This window comes from Dermochelys coriacea, chromosome 25, assembly GCF_009764565.3.
Source record: "Dermochelys coriacea isolate rDerCor1 chromosome 25, rDerCor1.pri.v4, whole genome shotgun sequence".
NCBI classification, from domain to species: Eukaryota; Metazoa; Chordata; order Testudines; family Dermochelyidae; genus Dermochelys; species Dermochelys coriacea.
Window position 1 is genome coordinate 8,749,097 of NC_050092.1, and position 14,186 is coordinate 8,763,282.

At 43.2% G+C, this 14,186-nt stretch overlaps 1 protein-coding gene across 9 annotated transcripts in view; it reads left to right on the forward strand.

Moving 5' to 3' along the window:
- Positions 1–14,186, forward strand: part of KDM4B (lysine demethylase 4B) — a 224,851-nt gene that overhangs the window by 16,381 nt on the left and 194,284 nt on the right. The gene's annotated exons all lie outside the window — the stretch shown is intronic.

Below are 14,186 nucleotides of genomic sequence, written 5' to 3' on the forward strand. Positions count from 1 at the left end.
TGTGAGTAAATAATGCCAGTGGCCCAACAGTCTACCAAAAGCATGTTAAATTGTCACTCTGCTCCTGCTGAGCTGGTAGCTGAATCTTTCCTTGGTGCTTTCAAGGTGGCCGATGTATGGCTTCATGAGCAAGGGGGTAGTCTAGGCCCTCAGGATCACTACTGGCATTTCAACATCACCAATGGTAAATTGCTGGTCGGGACAGAAAGTCCCTGCTTGTAGCTTTCTGAACAGTTCCATGGTCTTAGAGGTGTGGGCGGCATGCACCTTCCCTGACCCGCCAGCACTGATGGTGGTGAAGCATCCCTGATGATCCATCAATGCTTGCATAAGTATAGAAAAGTAGCCCTTTCTGTGTATGTACTCTGTGACAAGGTGGTCTAGTGCCATCTATCACTTCACTGCAGTTTGGGAACCCCACTGCTGCAAATTCATCCTTTATGTTCTGAACGTTGCCTAGAGTCACAGTCCTGCATAGCAGAAGACAATTAATGGCCCTGCACATTTGCTTGGAAATTGCCTTCACAGTGGATTTTCTAATTCCAAAATAATTTTCCACTGACCTGTAGCAATCCAGCATTGCAAGTTTCCACAGTGTGATCATTGCTCACTTTTCCACTGTCAGTGTAACTCTCATTCTGGTCTCCCTGTGCTGGTGGGCTGGGGCAAGCTTGACGCACAGATCCAGGAATGTGGCCTTGTACATAAGAAAATCCTGCAGCCGCTGCTCATTATTGCAAGCCTGCATTACAATGTGATCCTACCAGTCAGTGCTTGTTTCTTGGTTTTAGAATCAGCACTCCACCATTTGCAACTGTTCTGTGTACACAAACAGCCATGAATTGGATGTTGCTGTGTCCCACAGCAGTCTGGACTCCACAAAATTGTTATGTTTCCCCACTGATTTGATTCTTGTGGGTCTGCAAATACTGGAGGATTGTGCATTCTGTGCTTGCAGCAGTCATGACAGTAGTGCAGAGCTGTGCAGGCTTCAGTTAGATGAGATGGACAGTGAGGAGGCCCATAAGGGTCCATGGGATTTTTGAAAAGGCATGAAAACTATGGAATATGGATGACATTATGGGATGGAGAAACTTGATGCTGAGAAGTTGACCCTTTGCTACTAGTCACGGCTGGCTGGGAGCTCGCGTTCAGCTGATTATCCATCACAACCCCCAAATCTTTTTCAGTCACTGCTTCCCCATAGAGTCCCCTGTTGAGTATGGCCTGTGTTCTTTGTTCCTAGATCTTTACATTTAGCTGTATTAAAACACACATTGTTTGCTTGTATTCAGTTTACCAAGTGATGCAGATCACTCTGAATCACCAACCTGTCGTCCTCGTTATTTACTACTCCTCCAAATGTTAAAAAGTGTAGGGCCAAGAACCTGCCAGACCTACTGGAAGCATACCTGCTTGATAATGACACCACATTTACAATTACACCTTGAGACTTATTGGCCAGTTTTTTTTATCCGTTTAATGTGTGCCATGTTAACTTTACATTGTTCAAATTTTTTAATTAATGTTGTGTGGTACCAAGGCAAATGCCTTACAGAAATCTAAATGTTACATTAACACTGTTACCTTTATCAACGAAACTTGTATTCTCATTTAAAAAAAAAAATCAAGTTAATGTGATAGGATCTATTTTCCATAAACCCATGTTGATTTGCATTAATTACATTACTCCTTTTATTCTTTATTAATTGAGTCCTATATCAGCCACTCTATTATCTTGCCCGGAATTGATGCCAGACTGACTGGCCTATAATTACCTGGGTCATCCCATTTATTATTTTTAAAAATTCGCACAGTATTAGCTTTTTTCCCACTTCTTGAATTTCCCTAGTTCTCCAAGACTTTTTGAAAATCAGCACTAATGGTCCAACAATATCCTCAACTTGCATCCAAGAATTATAAAAGAGCTGGCTATCTGGACCAGATGATTTAAAAATGTCTGACTTCAAAAGATTCTGTCTCCTCCAGAGACACTAGTGGAATGGAAAGTGTTATCCTCTCCACATGATGAGACTATATAATCTGTATTTCCCAAAATACAGAACAGAAATATTTATTGAACACTTCTGCCTTGTCTGTGGTGTTAATAATTCTACCATTTCAATCTAGTAATGGATCAATACCACTGGAAAAACTTTGTAAACTCACAGCTTGCACATGCTCAGTAGAGTCGTCTTGAAGTTTAACAACTAAAATCTCCAGGGAATACATCTGCATTGAGCATACTCTGGCATCTCCCAAATCCTATTTGTGACTGGACTGTGTATGTGCCATCCGGGCAGAGTGACTGAGCATGCTCCAGCACAGGGCTGCAGAGCTGAGAATGACTTTCCCTGTAATATCTGCCCCTTCCTGGCGCAGAGCAGCAATTGGAAATGAGAGCATGGAGTTTGTCTTCTGTGCTCTGTGACCACCCCCAACTTGCTGTCACTCAAATGGCATTGAGGAGGAAATTGAACTGAAAGCAGAGTGGGGACAGAAGGCAGACTAGGGTTTGGGAAAGGAGTGGATTGAGACCAGGATTCCGGTGGGACTGGGACTGGCTGGGCAAGGAGACTGGGATCTGGGGAGAATGACAGACTGGGACTGCGAGCTGAGAAGGGGAGATGAACTCGTTGGGCAAGGAGACTGGGAGCTGTGGGGGGTGGTTCCAGGAACCAGTAAAGGAAATGGGAGCTGTGGGGGGGAAGATGGGACTGGGAGTTAGGAGGGTGGAGAGAACGCTGCGATCTCTTGACGGGGTGTGGGGGGAGACTCACTGATTTCTAGTTGCCGAGGGAAATGGGCACAGGGAGAGACAGTTCTGATAAGGAGTTGGGATGGGGGAGAACTGGGACAATGTGCAGGTGAGGTGTGGGAGACTGAGATTGGATGAAGACCCCAAGAAAGGAGACTGGGACTGAGAGCAAGTGTGGGGGAGAGGCAAACAGCTAGGATAAGGAACCAGGAGAGGGGAACTGATACTGAGTGGGCAAGGAGTCTGGGACTGGGATGAAAAACCTGATGAGTGAGGACTGGCACTGGATGTGCAAATCTGAGGAGGGATGCAGATGCTCTGGTGTGAGGTTTGCCATATGCTCTTTGGTTGTCCGCAAACTTTGGTCGCTGTTGAAAGATGTTAACGACAGACTTGGGCTCCTCCATATTGGCCTTGCTAAAGGTTGTTATGCTTCTGTCATCAGCATATTGCACCAACAGTGATCCATCCAGATGAGGATAAGGAGGATTTCTGCCAAACCCTGGTAGCATCGGGTGGTCCCATGTAATCTCTTTAGGGTGATTTTAATGGCAGGACTGGTCATGACTATACATCATAGGGCAATGTGATAGGCCATCAATGACTATATATCATGGGGCAATGTGACAGGTAATCATGAAGTTAGTAACACAAGCTATAACAGCTTGCAACTACTTTCCAAATGCCCCGAATACAACCTTGTTATCGCCAACAGTGTTTCAACAGGCCAACAAGCATAAGATGACTTGGATGCATCCTTGTTTAAAACACTGATGTGGTCAGTTACATTATTGTTTGGTGAAGAGATCTACGAAGTCAGACTCACTCGTGTCATGAGAGGCTTCAACTGCTGGTCAGACCAGAGATTTATAAGAAGTCAAATATCCTTCAGTACTGCTCTCAAGCAACATAGCAACTCAAGCCAGTGAAGAAAATCAATATTTCAAGCCTGGAAAACTGACAAACATTTGAATTCCAAGAGAAAATCATGGAAACATTTCCCTCAATGGATGTTGAGGCATCCTGGAAACTTTTTTGGGACACTACATATTATATGGCTGGTGAGGTTCTTGATCTCATGAAGAGGAAACATCAGGACTGGTTTGACGAGGATGATCCCAATATATGCCTGCTCTTGAATTCACTGCATGTTATCCATTAAACACAAAGCAGACAGATTCAGCATCCAGGAAGGCTGCATATCATCAAGCAAAACAGATGGTTAGACCAGACTTTGGCAAGTGAAAAGCCCATGGTGTGAAAAGAAAGCAATGGAATTAAAACTGGCAGCAGACAACGAAGACACCAAAAACATTTTTGCTGGCCTTAATGCTGTGTATGGCCCTAGGTGCAATGGGATAACCCTCATACGAACTGTGGACTGCAATAGACTTAGGGCTGGTCTGCGCTAGAAAACTTGATCGACCCAGGTATGTTGCTAAGGGGTGTGGAAGAAATCCATACCCCTCAAAGCCATAGCTGAGCCGACCTAAATTTGGGTAGATGGAGGAGATGGATTATCTACACTGATGGGAGAACCCTTCCTGTTGGCATAAGCTGTGTTGGTGTAGACCAGCTCTTAGTTGACAAAGAAAACTTGACTGAAGGATGGAATGTTTTAGTTAGCTTCTCCATCACCCTCCCAGTGCTTCTGAGGAATCAAGCAATGCTCTTCCACAACACCTATTAAAAGAACTTGCGCTTGTCCCCCACCTTATGGGAGACCATAATAATCATGAAGATGTCACAAATGAAACCACCTAGACCAGATGGCTTTTTAGCAGAGATCTACAAGCAGGGTGCCTACCACAGTGTAAGGCACCTCACATGGCTCTCCCATGTTATCTGGGAACTAGAATTGGTGCCACAGGATTTCAAGGATGCTAGCATTGTCCCTCTCTATAAATGTAAGGGTGATGGGGCAAACTGCTAATCCCTGCAGCTCTTCCCTATTGCTCAGAAAATTCTTGTAGGGGTTATACTGAATATACTTAACGGCTTATCTTGTGAAAACCATCCTCCAGGACTCAGTGTGGATGGGGCACTATATAGACATAATCATCACAGCCCCCCAGGTTCAGGAAAAGAGCTGGGAGCAAAACCGTGGTCTTTGTATGGTGTTTGACATAGCTAAAGCTTTTTACTTTGTAAATCGTGAGGGACTCTGGAAACTTCTGTTCCTATTTGGATGCCTTGCAAAGTTTTTATGTCATTTGGCCCTTCCATAATGAGGATGATGGTCACAGTGGTGGAAACTGGTGAGATATTGGACCCCTCTTCAGTCACCAGTGGCTCTAAGGAAGTTTGCAGGCTGGCTTTCACACTTTTACATCCTTTTTTTGGCTATGCTTATGGATTAATTTCATGGCAGTGATAGAGTATTTATCTATTTCCACACTGATGAGAAGTTTTTCAATCCACGGTGCTTCTGTGTTTGCACAAAAGTGGCAGATTTACTCATTTAAGGGGTTTTTATTTGCTGAGTGAGCAGCCAGTGTATAATCAATTGATGACATTTAATTTATAACTAATCACTTTGCTTGTGCAGTCAGTCATTTTGGCTTAGCAGTCAGCTTAAAGAAAACTGAAATACTGTACCAACCTGGGGATGTGCATGTCTACCCAATTATTAAGATCAGTAATGCACCTCGTAAGTCTGTGGACAAGTTTTGCTATCTAGAGAGTATGCTGTCACCGAACGGTACTATTGATATTACTCATCATATAGCCAAAGCAAGGTCTGCATTTGGAATTAGAAAAATGGAGTTGTCAAAATAAGCACCAAACTAGATGTTGGCAGTGTTGTTGTAGTAGTAGTAGTAGTAGTAGTAGTAGTGTCGGTTCCAGGATATGAGACACACAAGGTGGATGAGGTAATCTTTTATTGGACCAGCTTCTGTTGGTGAAAGAGATACCCACTTTGTTTTTCACTAAACTAAATGTATTTAGGGCAGTTGTGCTTACAAATGCTTCTGTATGGTTGTGAGACATGGACAGCAGGTCACTGCCACATTAGGAAACTTGATCAGTTCTATATGCATTGTCTTAGGTCTGGTCTATTTGCAGGATCAGATGGGTGGGACAAGATTCCGAATATCAAAATACTTAATTGTTGTTGCATATTTGACGTACAAATTATGCTCATAAAAGTTTAGCTGTGTTGACTGAGCGATCTCATTTGACTCAAACAGCCCAGTGGTCAGCTAAAACCAGCCACCAAGTCTCATGGTGGCCAATGCAAGCAATATCAAGGAGCATTAACATCTGATGTGCAATACATGAAGAGCACAAACAAGAGTACAACAGCCTGCCGTGGTCTTGGACAATTTTGTCTGTCCCACATGTAGCTGTTTGAGGTTCTTGCGTTGGTCTGCCTTGCATATGTGTTCAACTGTAATGTTTGCTGAATCTTCATATGTTGATGTTGCATGAGACTCCATTATCACATAGGAATAAGGGTGGAGGAGGATAGGGATAGAAATGTATGGAAGGGCTGGGAGAGTAAGGGTGGCAATGATAGGACTGAGAGACAAGGATTGGAGGAAGCTGGGACAAACAGCAAGTCAGCTAGCAGAATGTCCAGAGTTCACATGTTTGGTTTTTTAAAATAAAATAAATTGTAGAACTGCTTTGGTTTTGTTTTTTCTCCTCTCTCCCCAGCTGCACTTTCTTCACTCTAATCAGTCCCTAGAAAGGTCCAGCCATACTACAACTAGATCTGATGTTTTTATAACAGATCAGAGACATGGTCACTCACCATTACTGCTTATAAGTAATTTAGTTGAGCTCAGCGATACTCAGACTGAGGCCCATCAGCTTCAAGTGGCTCATTAATGTGTCTCCTGCAGCTCTTTGCAGCACGTGATATTAAAACACCATGTGATTTAATTATTAACTAATAAGCATGCTTTTACTAGTTATTAACCAGTTGTAGTTGATATAATACTTGGTCAGTCATTTTGAGAAATGTATATACAGTAAACCAGGGATCGGCAACCTGCGGCCTACCAGGGTAAACTCCCTGGCAGGCCAGGCCAGTTTGTTTGCCTGCCGCGTCCACAGGTTTGGCCGATTGCATCTCCCACTGGCCGCAGTTCACTGCTCCAAGGCAATGGGGGCTGTGGGAAGCAGCAGCCAGCACATCCCTCGGTCCATGCCACTCCCTGCAGCCCCCATTGGCCTGGAGTGGCGAACCACGATCAGTGGGAGCTGTGATTGGCGGAACCTGCAGATGCAGCAGGTAAACAATCCGACCCAGACCACCAGGCTGACCCTGGTGGGCCGCATGCAGAGGTTGCCGATCCCTGTACTAAACATTTCACTAGTTACACTGTTTGTTTAAATGTGAATATATAGTACTGTAGTAAATGAAACCATGAATTCACACTACTGTGGCTCTTTTGGGTAATGTTGAAGGTTAATTTGGCTCCTGAACCACTGAGGTCTGAGTATAACTGGTTTAGTTTGTGTCCAAGCAGCAGTTTTTGGGCACTGTGAGTTCATGGGCACATACATACCTAATGTATACCTAATCATTTATGTATCTGGGTTAGCTATCCCATAGCAAACTTTAAACCCATAGGGATAAAATCCCTGCAGGACATACACACAGGAACATCATCAGCACGTGAAAACAATGCATTCTGGGGATGTCCTACCACACAATGCCAATAAATGGTTACAGACTTGGTTAAAAGTTGTAGCACAAATTGTGACCCAGTCTCTCAAGAAGTGGGCCATGTTATGGTCAAATTTGGGAAACTGTTCTATTGTGGCTGCAGAAGTAATGAAATTATGACCTCACAGGAGAGAAACAAAGAGTAAATGAGGGAAGGGCAGAAGGTTCAGTAGTTTTTATTTTTGGTGCAAATTTAACTTGATGACTAATGAGCAATTTGGAAAAGGATGTTTTTTCTAAAGGTGCAACAGCCTCTTACCTTCCACCCCTTGAATTATGGCCTGAGAGCTCACAGTACACATGCTCTGAAACTCCCAAGAGGTCCTTCAGCAGACTGAGAAGACCAGACCTGACAGTCCTAAGGGCTTGTCTATATGGGGAAATCTACCAGTGTTGTTACTCCTCTGTTGACATTCTTCTTTCCCTGTGCAGATCAGACCTGCTATTTCTAAGTTAAGAGAAAAAAGAGAGTCCGATTTTTTGCAAACAACTTTCCAGACCTTCATACAACATAAATAGGCTTTGAAGGATTCAATTTTTATTGGTAAACATTAATAATCATTGACTTCATGGTACACACTCAAACAATGCAAAAAATACTTCCATTAATAATAAGTGAAATGTACTGATATGCAAAGCAAGAAAAATGCTGCTTAAAAACTTAGTTTGATTTAAGATTATTTACTTTGACATAGGATGTTGACTGTGTTTTAACCATTATAAAGCTGTAACGGCTTGAATCTCAGCATCTAGTATCATTAAATAATTATCTGACCCTCCCATAATTTCTTGCATTGTGAAAATGTAAATAGATAAAAATAAAACCAATTAAAACACACTTTTTTATGCAGCTGTGAACATTTAAATACATTATAAAAATGCTCAAAGATTTGATATGTCAAAATTATAAAAAATCAAATTCTGCAGTCTTAACATAAACAAAAAGGTTTTAAGCCCATTTAAAAAAAAAAACTGTTTGTGCTAGCATGTTTCCTCCTTGAAACTGCAAAACTTATCATGGCATGGCTTGTTGCTTCAGCTGCTTTCTTGATCGTCCAGTGTGATTGGTAGATGGTGAGCAGCCAGTGGTTCAGTACTTTACAGTGAAGGGTGGTGCACAACACAACAGCAATTTTCAAACCAGTCGTAAAGAAAAAACACTGTTCTCTCCACCTCAAAAGCCAGGTGTCTGAGTGCTCCATCGGAGCGTCCATGCTTCTACTCATGTAGAACAGCACATGGCCTTGGTTGTAACAGGATGTTGTTTACATACAGGTGTCCCTCTACTGATCCTTTTATAATCAAAAATGAAGAGAAATGAGAGAACTGACTCCCTTGGCCCTCATGCGTTCTGTAGTTAGCTGTTGTAAGAGTTTGATTAGGTTAACTAGCTGAACATCAAGTATTGTCTGAAGTGTCTGTTAAGATTCTGATTAGAAAAATGACATCAGATTAAACATTATGAAAAAAATCCAAGGTGCTTTGGTCATTCCTTTCATGTGAAGCTCTTGGGCACTGAAATACACATCATTGTCTTGCTTTTTCTGGGGAATAGTAGACACCTGAATTCACAACTGTGATAGATGAAATAACCTTCCATGCATGAGACTATATTCCCATTGTTACAATTTAGCATACTCTGTTAGTAATCCTCTCCTAGCAGATCGAGCGGAAAGCAGAATGATGGGAAGGAGTTTTGAGAGAAGATGTGATAAGAGTGGGCGATGAATACTTATATTGCAGTCAGGGAACTATAGTAAAGCTGCCAAAAATGGGGAGGCATCCCTGGAACAGGTGGCCTCAACAGCATTAGCATGGATTCTCCTCAAGAAGGCACTCCTGAGTCCATGCCCTGTGCCAGAATCTTTTAAGTCAGTTTTTAAACAATGCTAGCACTGGACTTAAATTTGATTCTGCTGCTTGTGCAAAGGATTTCTGTGCATTTTCCTGATTCAGTTTGTGCAGCCTTTTGGGTGAGAATTTGGGTGAGAATGCTTGTGCTTTTGTAAATCTCATCTTGAAATTTATTCTTGAATGTTGACTCGTCATCCCTGGTTTGAATTCAGCGCAGCTTGCTGTGCTTTCCTGGTAAATGGCATTTTCATAGATACTAAGGTCAGAAGGGACCATTCTGATCATCTAGTCCGACCTATTATTTTCCTGAATAACTAGTGAGAAAATTACTGGTTGATTGCACCGGCATCAGATGCTAATCAGTTCCACTGGTCAGTCTCTGGCAACAGGAGATAGTATTCACTCTCCAGTATTGTAAAACACTTGTATATTACAGTACATGTAAATGGAGATGAAACGTATTTCCTGCCCAGGAACTTGCAGGCTTAATGTAGAAGCATCCCAAAACATGTTAATTACTATATATAAGAATATCTTCATTCACTACTGAAATGCAGCTTACTCTATGGTGAACTGGATTATCAATTTGAAGATTATATTTCTGAGAATTATATAGCTATTGCAAGTAAATTATAACCCATAACACTACTAGAGTAGAGAGGACTTAGAGGGGGATGCAGTCTATTTTTTTTTCCAGTTTGTTAATTTTGTGGCATTTGACAACACTTTGAATAGTTGGTTTCACTGTCTTGCTGATGAGCACTTGCACCTCTCATATTCTGCTCTGGGTGATGAGCTCTCCTGTCTGCCCTTCAGGCTCTGGTAGCTGGTAGCAGCATTAACAAAGCTGAAACTGAAGAGGCTCAAGGCAGATGTGTACACAGAAGAAGGATGGTATGAGAAGAGATGGGCCCAAACTTTTTTGGTGGTGTTGGTTTTGGTCCTGCAATAAAGAACACCTTAAAAGCACAGCAGTGGAATGTGTAAAGCCTTAACTTGTATTAAAAAAAAAATTATTTAAAAGGGTGCTTTATCAGAAACACCCCCTCAAAGTTCTCATTAATATTAGACATAAATATTATACCCCACTGAAATCATAGGGGGAATTTTCTATCACTGTGGCCAGGCGTAACCCCCTACTTTAGAAGAATAGGCTGAGATTTTTTAATCATAGGTGACAAATGCCTATGTTGTCTTTTGCAAAAACATAATTCTTCCCAGCACAATGCTGAGCGTTAGTTCAGTGTTAACAGACACAGAAATGTGTTGCCAGCATCACTTACTGCAGCACCTGGATTTTTTTTCTTGGTGGTTTCCCATCCCAGTATTGACCTGGCCCAGTCCAACCATGCTTTACTTTGTGAGATCTGACAGTCACAGCCCAAGTGGCATTGCTGCAAAGTTGTAGTAACCCATTTTGCATTCTTTAATCCTTAAAAATCCTTTACTGCCCTCTAGTGATATTCCATGGGTATAGTGAATAGACACACACAATTTAAAATATTTAGTGTCTCTCCATAGTTAAGTTTGCAGTTAAAGTTCCATCAGGACTTTTTTTTTTGCCATCTCTGTAACTTGATAAATTAATACTTGAAAATTTACTATTATGAAGTTAATATGGCTCATGGTGAAATAAAATTTTTACTGCAAATTTGAAGGAAGTTATACAATTGCTATTTGAGTTGATGGAGATTTAAAAAATGATTTATCTGCATTTTTATAAAGTGTCTGATGCTTCTTTGTCTCCATACGCACAGCAGATTTAATCAAATGATGATGCAGGGTTCACATACCAAATAGCTTCTATCATTACCTTGAGAAACTAGTACTCGAGCAAAAAACTGTCTTTATTCCCAACCTAATGCATGAGTTGCTGTCATTGAAACAGATGGAGGAAAAGAAAAGAGCATGCTGCCACAATTTTAAATGACAGCCACTTACTTCCATATACATACTGATTAGAGGGGGCGGAAGTTGGTGGAAAAAGCTTAGCTGTCGTATTCATTCAGGGCCAACCACTTGCACATAATGAATGGAGGAAGCTGAAGGTTGTGGATAAGCCATCAGCTATCATTGGGCATTGTGCTAACCACACAGGTAGTACAAGTTGTACAACTCCTACCCCCACATGGACAGTTATTCTGGTATAAGCGTACTTATTCTGGTATAGTTCATTCCTATAAGGGAAAGGGAATAAACTATACTGGCATTATCTATCTTAGTTTGCTGCCTATCACTGACTATCTGAGAGCCTTCCATATAAAATCAATAGCAAAGTCCCTGGTGGACTTCAGAGTTTCTGACATTCCTCTCTTTATGGTGTCAGTTCTGCTTGCCTTTTCTTTTTTTTTTTTGATTAGGTGGGGTGAGGTTGGGAGGGGTTCTGGAATAAAAGGGGCATTTGGTTTGTGAGTGTCACTTATGGTGGAAAGGCTTTCTGAGAGCGCGGGTGTGGGGGAAGGGGAGGTGCACGTGCGCTGGCTTTGCTAAATTCCCAAAAGATGGTCAGACCCTGGATTTGCGTGATCTCATCTGGATAATTGTTCATAGCTAGATCTCCTTGACAGAAAATGCTTTGTCCCCATCTCTTACTTGCATCATCCTGGACTTTGTGGTATGCATAGCTGCAGCGGAGGGGTTCGTAGATTGACATTTGGTCTTTGCTGTAGCTTGACAAATTAATTGCTTTAAAAACTAGGATCAAGGCCTTAAAAAAGCATAAGAAGCTGACTGAGAGCCAGTGGAGGGAAGTGAGCACAGACCTGATATCATGGCAGCCTGAACTAGGGAGAAGATGGATAGCCACATTCTGTACCAGCTGAAACCTGTGCATAGTCGTCTTATTTCGCATCAGATACAATGAATTTACTCCTGGGGGAATTCTGAGCCAAAACATTAAAAATTCTGTGCTCAGTATTTTAAAATTCTGCATATTTTATTTGTCAAAATAACACAATATAATCATGCCGGTTTCAATTATTTTAGTAACTTACTTCAAAATACCTGTCAGCAAGTATGTCTGTAACAATACAAACAATGAAAAAGATTCCCCGAAGAGTAGAGAGTTAAAGAAACCACTGTGACAACCCAGTTCCTGTTTTCTGTTATGCTTTTGTTGCATGACTGAGTCTGGTGTGTCACGTGCCAGCTGGGCACATCTTGAGGGGAAATCTCTGCCCCTCTGGTCTTTTGGTCAATTCTTGTTTTTTCATCCTGCCACTGTGGGGTTATCATATATAAGTACCCAAATAGAGGACACTGTGGGGGGAGGGAGAGCTGGAGGGGTGTGTGTACAGTTGGGGGGTGCTGGAGAGGGGTTCTGGGGCCCCCTGACCCCCGAGCCCAGCGTGGAACTAGACACCTGCACCACCCCATTCCCCCCAGAGCCCAGGAATCCAGAGGGTGAAACAGCCTGACGCTGGTCAGATTGGATTTATATGGAGTTTCCTCTGGTGAATTCAGTGTTGGACTGTGCAGGCACAGAGCCTCCGTTCCCACTGGACTGGACGCTCTGCTCACTGCATGCCGTCTCCTTCCTTCAGGATGTGCTGGGAACTGCAGCTTCTGGGAACCCCCTCCCCTCCCACCGGCAGTGTCCTCTATTTGCAAGCTGGGGAGCCAGATTCTGCTGGGTCCAGTGGCCCCTAGTGTCAGCCAGGAGCTCTGCAATGCCAATTCTGCCAGGAAAAAATGAAATTCTGTGCAGAATAGGATGACCACTTCTCAAAAGGCAAAAGCAGGGCACGTGCAGGAGCCGCACTCCCAGCCTCTCCTCTTCCCCTTAAGGCCCCGCCCCCTGGCAAGGTCAGAAGTCAGACCTGGGCTCCAGGGAGCCCAGGCCACTCCACCTGCTCTGGATGGGGGGCTGGAGGGCCTGAGAGCAATCCCCGGCCAGTGTCCCCACTCCCCGGGGTATGCGGCCCAAGGCAGGTGGAAGGTCTGGGGCTCCCTGAGCGGCTCTTACTACTTCCCAGCTCTGGCTTCTGGCCTGGCCAGGAGTGGGGCCTCATGGCAAGTGGGGACTAAGGCCCACCTCAAGGAAGAGGCTGGCACTGCCCCTGAGCATTGGACGGCACGGAGCAGGGCCACAGGGAATCTGGGACAGTTCCTGTACCGGAGTCATTCAGACTGGGACTTGAACTCTGCATTTCAGGCCTGTCCTGCCCAATTTGGGATGGGTGGTTACCCTAGCACAAAACCATTAATTCTCTGCAAATTCTGCATTGTGTAGCAGTGCAGAATTCCCCCAGGAGGATGAATTACAGCTGGTGACATGCATGGATTACTGTGGTTTGGTCCTGATCCATGAGGAAGGCAAAGTTTTCTGGCAAGCTGGAGGCAAAAGAAAGAAATTGATGCTACTTGGTCAACAGATTTAGCGAGGAATCAAACGGAGGTTTTCACCACTTTCACTAATTGGGAGTGTGCACCTTTAATGGAGCGTGAAGACTATCTTATCTAGCTCTGTGAAGCGTTTCCCCTTTCTGACCAGCATTGTTCTAGTCTTGCCTGGTCCCGGCTCGTCTACATCCAGGGCACCTCTACGCTGTGACCACAAAAGGGATTGTTCCAGAATAACTATACCTGTAGAGAAAAATCACACCCTAACCAATAGTTATATCCATACAAAAACTGTATATCTGGTCTGTACACTACACCAGCACTGAAAAGAGTGGAATGTGCATATGTCATAAGCATCCATAAAGGAAATAAACTGTATTAAAATGAAAAAGAGGGCTGTACTGTTTTAATCCACATTAGTGTGTGTTTGTTGGAACAAAACATCTAAAATCTAGTGTAACCCTTCTGCCAGGTGGAGACAGCAGCAACAAGGACCGGGTTCAAAATCCACAGGTTCCTCTTAACAATACGGCGCAGAACCAGCTTGAGCCCGGC